The sequence below is a fragment of the Caenorhabditis briggsae genome, assembly GCF_000004555.2.
Source record: "Caenorhabditis briggsae complete genome, chrX, whole genome shotgun sequence".
Classification (NCBI taxonomy): domain Eukaryota; kingdom Metazoa; phylum Nematoda; class Chromadorea; order Rhabditida; family Rhabditidae; genus Caenorhabditis; species Caenorhabditis briggsae.
Genome location: NC_013491.2, coordinates 7,099,326 through 7,109,250, shown reverse-complemented (window position 1 = coordinate 7,109,250; position 9,925 = coordinate 7,099,326).

The following is a 9,925-nucleotide window of genomic DNA, read 5'->3' as shown; positions in this document are numbered from 1 at the left end:
ATTTGCTGTTGATTCTGCAAGTGTTGCTGCTGCTGATTCTGCATTTGTTGGTTTGGCATCTGCTGATTCTGCATTTGTTGCATTCGAAGTTGGTGTTGCTGTTGAAGGTGCTGTTGAATGTGCTGTTGAAGACTCGGATCCATTTCTTGTTCCAAATTTGGCAGTGGTACTTGTTCGAAAGTTTCCAAGGGGATGTTGAAACTGAAAATAGGGAATATGGAATGAAAGGACATTGAGACGGCAAATAATTCGGAGCGTACGACGATTTTTAAGTTATTAGGGTATAAAGCGATTTCAGGGGTGTGAAATCCGGAGTTCGGGGGTACAAAATACCGAAAAAAATCGAGTTTCGTACCCCTAAATCACTTTTACCACCTTGTACCTTGTAATCGTTGTACCCTCCAAACTACGTGCCCTTTAAGGCTTACCCTTCGTCGTTTTGCAAGAACTGTATGATGTTGAACTGCTCGACGTTGGCTAGGGGATCATTCAGACCCTCGTCTGAAACTGTAGAACGGGTTGAATGCATTTATTATGAATAAGAGGGTGACTCGCGCGCGTGTGAACAGTCGTCTTCCCCTCAGAAAAAAAGGGGGAGCAATATCGATTTTCTCCTATTTCTTGGTCAAATAAAACACATATCGCAACACATGCGAGGACTGTGAAGAGTTTACGGCACACATGACGCAAAGGTTTTTTTCTATCATCTCTCGAAATTTTTCAATGCTTTTTTCACGCACACTCGTTCTCGAAATAAAATAGACTCGACAGTTGACGCGAGCGCCTATCGTTCGGAAAATCGCAACATCTCAAACAAACGCACTCACATACCTTTTGTCGGACGAACAATTGGTCGTCGGACCATTTCAAATTGCAATGATCATACAGTAATACAGTACTGATGAGGGATGAAAAGGTGTTTATCGTTTTTTAGAACGAAGAGATAGACGAAGTCGCTGTTTGGCTCGTACCAGTCTCCGCGATGGCGTATGTATGTGTGGCAGAAGGTCTCTACTGTGCCCCCTCATCGGCCGCCCTCTCCTGCCTACCCGCTCGCTCGTTTTTTTGTCTCGTCGCCTCCGAGGTCGCGCACTCTCTCTCACTCTCGCCTATATTTCGTGTTCTTTCGTTTGTGACCACACATACACACACGGAGAGAAGGTCCTCGCTTGCCTGCCTGGGGGGTACTGAGGAGATGCGAGGAGAAGGACAAACGACAACAAAAAAACTGAGGGATGGATGGTTGGGGGGGGGGTGCGATTGATGGCCGAAGAGGAGGAAAAAAAGAAGGAGAAGCACACAAAAAATAGTTGTCGCCGCGCTGCCTGCTGCTGTGGTCGCCAGTCGCTGCTCCACTACTCGCGTTTCCCTTGATAACATGTGAGTGCTCGGACCGAATGGATGTCCGTTGTGTACATGTGAGATGCGCTTTTTCTATCTCTCTTGCTTTTCGAACATAACAAGGACGACACATTCAAGGGAAGGAGCAGGATAAAACAAAAAACAAAACTACACGAGGGATCTGACCTTCTGAATCTTTTTTTTTCTGAGATTAACAAAACGAGATTGGCATTGTGTGTCGTTGGAAAGGACACCCCAGAAGTCTATGGAGGGGAACAAGGGCAATTTCTAATCTTTAAGATGGCTATCTATGAGAATACGGTATCCGCTTGTGTGTTCGGCAGGAATGAAAAAGGCTGAATGGTCAAAAAAGTAAAAAAAGCGGAAATTTCGAGGCTGGAATACCGTATCCAAAAAAATTTGATGATGTTTCCGACGGAAAATCTTGGAGATTTTGAGAACGGAACCTAGCTTTGTTGTTTGATTTTATTTTTACTTTTTTGACTTTCTCATTTTTGGAATCGAAAAGTTCCGAATTCTGATTTGACGTCTATAAAAGCCACGTCATCTCTTACACAAAAAAAGCCTTTGTTCTTTTTTCGCGTTCCAATAAAAACAATCTTTCGAAAGGACATGTCAAAAAACTTGATACTTCAAATCGAAAAAAAAACTTGCTGGTTGGCAGGGAAAAAAATTGATAAGATACAAAAGACGACCAATAAGCATAGAACTTTGAATCTTCTTCTTTTTGAACTCGAAAAAGGACCCTTAAAAAAAGAAACAAGTATTTGGAACAAGAAAAATAGAATACTGATCAAAAAGTAGGTGTCGTCTTCTCTCTCACGTCTACAGTTCTTAGGTAGTAGAGATCGAGTAATGATAACCTTCAAATTGCGTTGGAGGAAGCGTCCCCTTCGATATAAAACTCTCAGAATGCGCATTCCCCAGAACTGGTTTTTCTTCTGCACTTTTACGTTCTCCATGACGGCGTTAGTCATGTACTCCGATGAAGCAACGAAAAATTGGCTTGTAGGGAATTGGCTTGTAGGGGTGGCATGTCAAGGGGATGGGGACAATTCAAAACCCTCGTTTCAAGTAACTGTGCTCAGAAAAAATTCTGTATGACCAAATATCTAAAAAAAAACATTAATTCAAAAAGTGGTCACTAATAAATACCGCAAGATTGAAAGATTGCAAATTGTTTTTTTGACCCAATTAAAATTGGTTCCTGTGGTCAACAACAAAAATATGTCAATTAACAAAATATCTAAAATAGCATCATTGAAAAAATTTAACTGAACTATTTTTTTAGAAATAAATCGAGATAACATATTCCTGCTGATATAAGTCTTTGAAAACTGCCGAGATTGAGCTTACTTATCCCGTTTCTTGTGCAAGATTTCGAAAATTTTGAAGTGGTTAATAATTTATCATGATACCACCAATAGTTTATTAGTTGACTAATTGATATCTTTCACAGGAATCAAGATAATTGGGCTCAAAGTTGACTGCTTCCTTAAGCTTTGACAGGAGGAAATATGGTTAGTCGGGTTAAAAAAACACTATAGGACGCTTCTATTCATCACAATTATAATACGTACACAAAAGCGGTGGCTGAAGCCGCCAAAAAATTTTTAGAATCTACAGTAATCCATTTGTAATTTCACTTTAGAAAAGTTGATTACTAATCTGTTTCCGTGCTATTGAACACTACAGTAAATTCTCTGATATGTAGAAGGCAACCCTTTGCGTCAAATCTGATTTTAATCATCTCGTTTCCTTTAAAAGATGTAAAAAAACTCGCCAACTGATAAAATGTTATCTGTGATATAAATAAGATTCCATCAGTTGATCTGTTTTCAATATCTCTTGAAAAAATAGAAATAATTGAGCTTAATATGAACGAATAGAGTGGGCTACTATTTGAGAAAATACTCTACATGCCAAGGTGTGGCTTGAAAGTAAGCGTTCTTCAAAACTTTTTTCAGTTTTTCGAATCATGAAAGGTCTTTAACAGTCAGAGTAATCCTAGAACAATTCAATAAAAAACATACCCAAAAAATAAAGTAGTCTGTATGAAATCTGCTTCAAATTAGTCACGGTAAATTTGATCCTGAGATCATCGAATTTTTCTCGTGTCTACCACAAAATCACGGTGAAAAAAGTAACAAGAGAATGCCCTTACAATTTTATGAAGAAGTTTCCAAGGTCTTTGCTTTTTTCCAACCCTCCCATAGCCTCGCATCACACTCCCACCACTCCCAATAGTCTCGTCTCTGTTGCCGACGCCGCCAAAGTATTTTAGGCTATTTTTTATACCTCGCTCACCTAGTTGTCACAAGAAACGCTTTGACACTTTATGCGAATGACGCGAAGAGTCATTCTTGACTTTTTGTTGGGGATGGGATTATTTTTTTAGAGATTAGATTTTTTTCAGTGATCAGAACACTTCAAATCTTGTTTACCGTTAGGGTTGAGCAACTTTTTTGCGTAGAGGTTACGTAGATAGGCGAGATACATTTGAACTAGATTTTGATTTGGATTCTGTTGTAGATTCTGCGCAGAAATATCCGCGGGATTAGTACTCTGTACAGTTGGGAGCACAGTTTCAGGTTCCTCCTTTGGAACCCGTTCCGGTGGAGGTTCGGAATCTCCCATTTTTGGCCACTGAATTGCATAAATTAATATAGGTTGGTTAAAAGGGTAGAAGAGCACGACCAAAAACAAAAAAAGGAAATCGAAAAAATACTGAAAAGATAAAAGGGAAAAAGTGGAGAAGTGAAACTTATACTACTGATTCGGCTTCGAATGCGGATCGGTTCTCGAGAAATGATAACTTCGCATCAAGGTTACCAAAACAACTTTTCTTCACGTTTTTCGATTGAATGAATGTTTTTCATAGTAGTGGAGAGAACAATTCGTGAATCCAGAAAAATGAAAAGTGAAATTGAGAGTAATGGATTCGGTGTTTTGACACGGAATAAGAAAAGAAAAGGAACGGATTTTATTAGGAAAGAAAATTGCGGGTTTTTTGTTCTTATCCTAGTAAAGGATATTACAAGAAATAGTAATAATGAATGGGACTTGAAATTATTTGATTTTTTTGTCGGAACAAAAAATTAGAGTGTATTGCACTGAGTCTGCATACACCGAGGTGACAGTTGAATAATTCCGACAATACTGACCCCAACGCTTGTAAAAGAAGGGCCCAGTGACTATTGAATTTGAGTCAGTTTATCTCGGTTCCTCTCAAAGATATGAAAAGGTTATCAACTGATAAATTGTTTTTGAGAATATTGCCAAAATTTTATCATCAAATTTTTTATATCTTGCATAGGAGCCGAGAGAAAATAGCTCAAAGTTAGAAGATAGAGAGCCCATCTATTGCAGTTTTTGGGTAGTTTCAAAGTTTTGTTATATTAAATCCAGACTTCAAAACAAAAGCCTTCGATTCATCATCTATGCTTACCGCTGCAAAAAATTTCATGTTATCTGGAAAAACTTAATATTTCCTACATTGGAATGTAATGGTTATTCTACAGTAATCTAAACACCGTAAGTACTATCATAAAACGCTAACCTAAACTGGCATTTATACTGAATTATCTCAATTCCTGTTAAAGATATCAAACACTTGTCAACTGACAAATTGATAATCATGAAATTTCCAACATTACATCAGTTTACAGATTTTTAATATATTTTACAGAAATTGAGATAATTGAGCTAGAATTGTATTTGAACAATTACCATATGCTAGCTTTGTGTTTTCAACTTACCGAATAATGTGAAAATTTAGTAAAAACCAACTACCTATTTTTCTAAAAATTTTTCTACATCACCAAAAAAGATGGGCGTGCTCAGGATACTAAGATAATCATCGCGCACTATATGAAACTAAGCTTATTGCACTTCTACACACAAATTCATCATGAACATATCAAGTGAAGCTATATGAAATGCTTGTCTCTTCATCCTGCTCTCTTCCTAAAAGTGCATGAGAAATGAGCATAGAAAATGAGCCAAGTTTCGGAAAAAGTACACGAGTGTCCTCTCACACCTACTGGGTGCCATCGAGTGCCTGGCACACTGATAAGCTAGCTATTACTAGAGAAAATCGAGTGATAAGAAGAGAATTCAACCTGACTAGGCTGGGAGAACACGTATTCTCGTGTTTAGAATGAATCCATTCCCTATCCCGACTTCCTATATGATATCAAATTTGTCCCCATTATTGTTTTTTATTCATTTGGCAATTGGATGTGTCTCAAACCCAGTTTCTAAATCACCTTCTTCTTTTTTTTCAGAAATGTTTGCTTCCTTTTGTGGCTAGCCGAAATTAAAAGATGCTATCAGTTCGGTAAATTCTACTCAATTGAAAAATCGAATTATCCTATCCTCAAGAAATCTTTGTAATTATCGTATAAGGGATCTAACTAGTAAAGTAATGTATGGGTTTGGTAATTTAGGTCAATGAAATTTTCGAAAATCAAATCTCATTTTTCTTAAGTCTTCATTTTGTTTACAAAATAGTTTCGGAATTTAGCTTACAAGAAATTCTAAAACTCTTCAAAATTTCTGAATCCCTCAAGAAACTGCACTATACTTCTAGAAAATTCCTAAAAGAAATAAAACGCGCAATGTGATACATACTAGTTTATGAAAAAAAGACGAGTGAATAAGCATGAAGTCGCGGATTGTGGATGGGGGCGCGAGAGCCAAAAGAAAAAGGACATTCGCACTATGCAACATGAAGAAAAACTCTTTCGGGACACCACTGGGCTCCGGGGCCCCTTCTCTGAAAAAGAGCGAGCCTGATAGCTAGTTATGCAGATACGCGGCTCCTCTTCTTTTTGGGCCCAGTAGAGAAATAGAAAGCGGAAGTGGGAGTGAAGAGCAAAATGTACTTTTAGTATCTTCTAGACATGATGGATTAGCTAGAAGCTATCAGGGTCAGATTGAGTGGAAGCTTTGGAATTGGCTATACTAATAAATGAAAAATATTTCGAGGAAGCAAATCACAAGGCACCGAGTGGCACGATAGACACTCACTAATTATATACCTTTGACTGGTTGCCTAGGATACTTGATATTTCTCTTATATTTTCTTATCGGGAGGCGATGGAAGTTTCTAGAATAGGATAAGAAAAATGAAAAAATAATAAAAGTGTATTGCAGGTAATTTCGGAAGAAATCGAGTCCCAGTGGGGAGAAAAACGTGAAAAATATATATATGGAAATATATAATAGAAATATAGCTAAAAACCAATTTGTTTCTCAAATTTGTATAGTTTTCGAAAAATAAGCTATAAAGATTTTGGGCGGAGAATTCTAGGAATTTTCAATCCGATTTTCTTGAATCGAAGATTTGAAAAATGTGAAAAATATTGGATCAGCTGGCTGGCAAGAAATCGTATAGTAGACATCGCACTATCTTGGTTGAAGTATTAAAGAATGCGAGATCGTGCCAGATGGGTGAGATTTTATGGGTTGTCCCCTTTTAGCGCTGAAATAGGGCAACTATTTCAGTTCTAAAATTACATTCGTGAACTTTCCAGGCATCACGCTGGTTTTAAACGAGAAAACAGAACCGTGGGCTCCAATAGTGCCTTCGAGATGAGTATAGGCACAATTTTCCAGAACCCATTGTCATAAAAACACAAATGAATGTGAGGTTCCGTTTCTGATTTTTTTTATTTTCGTTGGCTGAGTATCAAATGTACAACGACATATGAAAAAAGCATGCGATGATGTAAGATACACGTGTTAAATCTACGTCTCATTGGAAGTAATAAAATTTCATCTGGCCTTAAAGTTATCTAGGGCGCGTGTGTAGGGACATGAATCTAGACTCTAAACTAGTCTGGGAAAATGGAAAAGCGATATATTTCTAAAGTCGGTTTGTTTTATTTTAGATAGAGAAAATCTATTTTGCACTTTTTGTCGAGGTAGTTGTAGTCTTTAGAGAATAGACCTGAGAGAAAAATAAAATAAAATATGAAAACATAATAAGTAGGTAAGATCAGACCTCATTCTTTGGGTTTCCAATTAATTTTTCTTCCAGTTTTGAGAAGTGAAATTTGTGAAACTATTGAAAAACGTACAGGGAACCGTAACTGAATAGATTTCTAAATCTCTTGGTTACGAGACTCTGAGTGCCGAAAACACACTTATAGAATGAAACCCTTAACTTTCTTCTTTGAGTGAATTTATCTTGTTTCCTGTAAGAGATATCAAAAGGTAAAAACTTGCAGAATATTTTCGATTTAATAGTAAACATTTTTCAGTTGACTGCTTTTTGATATGGGACACTAATAGAGTGTCGATCGGGATTTATAAAAAGTAGCTGTATTTGTAATATTTCATTTTATTTCGTTTTCAATTATTTCTCTTGGAATTTTTTCTCCTGAATTTCAATTTCATCAGTTCATCTTCACAACACTGATCCTACTGTGAAAGTGATTTTTGATCATTTGCAATCAATCGAACGTAAATAAACCTCTGTTGACTTTTTTCAAAGCAAGGAACTTTTTAAAAGTTTATCAAGAAAAGAGAAATAGTTTCCAACCACACTTGAAAAATCAGGCCAACGCAGGAAAAAACTCTGGAACCCAAGGCGAAGAAAAGCCAAGCCTGGCCCAGCTCAATTCAAATATGTTTTAGAAACATAGTCATGTAGTATTAATTATATTTCACAGAACACAGATAAATATAATTATTAAGTAGAAATTGAGTAAGAAAAAATATAACACATCAGAAAAGACATCTCATAAATTTTTTGATGAGTTCCAAAAAATGAGAAAAGCAGAAAATGTATCGTCCCCAATGCCTCAGAACGATGTATCAACGGACCAATGTCACGAACAATTGCTTAAGTTTTTATCACCGCGCAACATTTTCAAAACCAACAGTGATCCCATCCCTCAACTTCTCAAAAATCGGATAACACTCTCACCCTCCCTCTTATCGCCATGATAATTACCTGCTAATTTCCTCCAACTGCCTTATAAGCTACCCATTAAGAAATAACCACTTACCGAAATCCCCATACTCGGGTGGGTATCCATTTCCAGGCAACATGCTCACTTCATTCGCTTGAGTCACAGTAGTTTAGAAGAATCTGGAAGAGAAGAAATACGAAAAGTTTCAAAATGTTGCGAAACATTTCCAAAAATCATCACGTCGGGTTAAATAAGGAACGGGATGGCACCGACACTCTTTGAGTGCTTTTTCGAAACCAGCGCAGGTTGAAAGCGAAACAAAAAATGGGAGACGGTGAGGGAGGTAAGAGAGAAAATATCGGATGGAACAATTTGGAAAAAAAACTGCCATTCTCTGCTTCTTTTCTTCATTTTTTTGCTGCGTTTCACGTACAGGTGGTAGAGAGAGTGCGCGACGGACGGTTGACGTTTGCCGAGAATCTCTCTCTCCGAAAAAAGACGTTTCTCTCACCGCCAGGCACACTATTTTAGAGAGCGTGCCGACCGATTCAACTCTGGGACGGACACACAGAGAGCGGCGAGAAAAAAGAACCGGTTATTTTTTAGGAAGATACAGGTGGAAGAAAATTATCGGACGACGGTGGGAGACGCCGATGAACCTCTTCTCGGAGAGGTATGAAACTTCAAAACACCAGATAAATAGGGTTATGGTAGACAGGAGGAGAATCAAGATGAAGAAGAGGAAAACGTCTCGTAAACAACACTTGTAGTGTTCTGATCAACTACGGAAGAACGCTAAGCTATTCAAGGACACCGTCCCAGTATTCTGATCAAAAAAAGAAAAAAAGTATTGTGAAATCTTACTTCATTAAAATATTGTATCTAGTAGTCGTATTGTATCATATGAGCTGTTTAGACAGGAAACACTACAACTGACCTTGTTTGCAGTTTAAATTGCGTTCCGGAGACTAGAACACTTGTCACAACACGATACGGAGAAAGAAACTGAGCAATAACTCTTTCTGATGACAAAGAAAAGATCAAGGCGTAACAGGAACCCGTGAATTCATTAGAGAGGAACATCCAATGACTAAAAAAAAAAGAAAAAAATGTTTTTGATAACAATATTTCAAAATATTGTAACGACTTTCAGAAGCAAGTTCATAAACAGGAACTAATGAATTCACACGAGGATTTGGCTTAAAACGAAGAACAAAAGTTCGTTGTTTTCAAAACATGTTCTTAGAAAATTTCGAGCTCACATTTTGCTGATTGGCAGTAAAAAAGCATAAATTATATATTCCTGAGAGAATTGCAGAATACGTTTTGAATAACAATGATTTTCAGGTGCCTAGCACCGAATGGCACAAATTTGAAGAGAATTTCCCAAAAATTGGAATTTAGGGAAAAAAAATTCATAGATTTTGAATTCACGAAAAATCATTGCTCCAATCTTCCATCACCCGGTTTTAGTTTTCTGCTTACCTTTTCCCCTTTTTTTTTAAATATCTTGCCAACCTTAAATGTTTACCATTTTCTTCCCCATTCTCTAGGTTCATCTCGTGAGGGATTTTATCTAGAACTCCCGTTATAACTTTTGTGCCAGCCATATTTTCTTCTGATCAATAAATTATCAAATTATC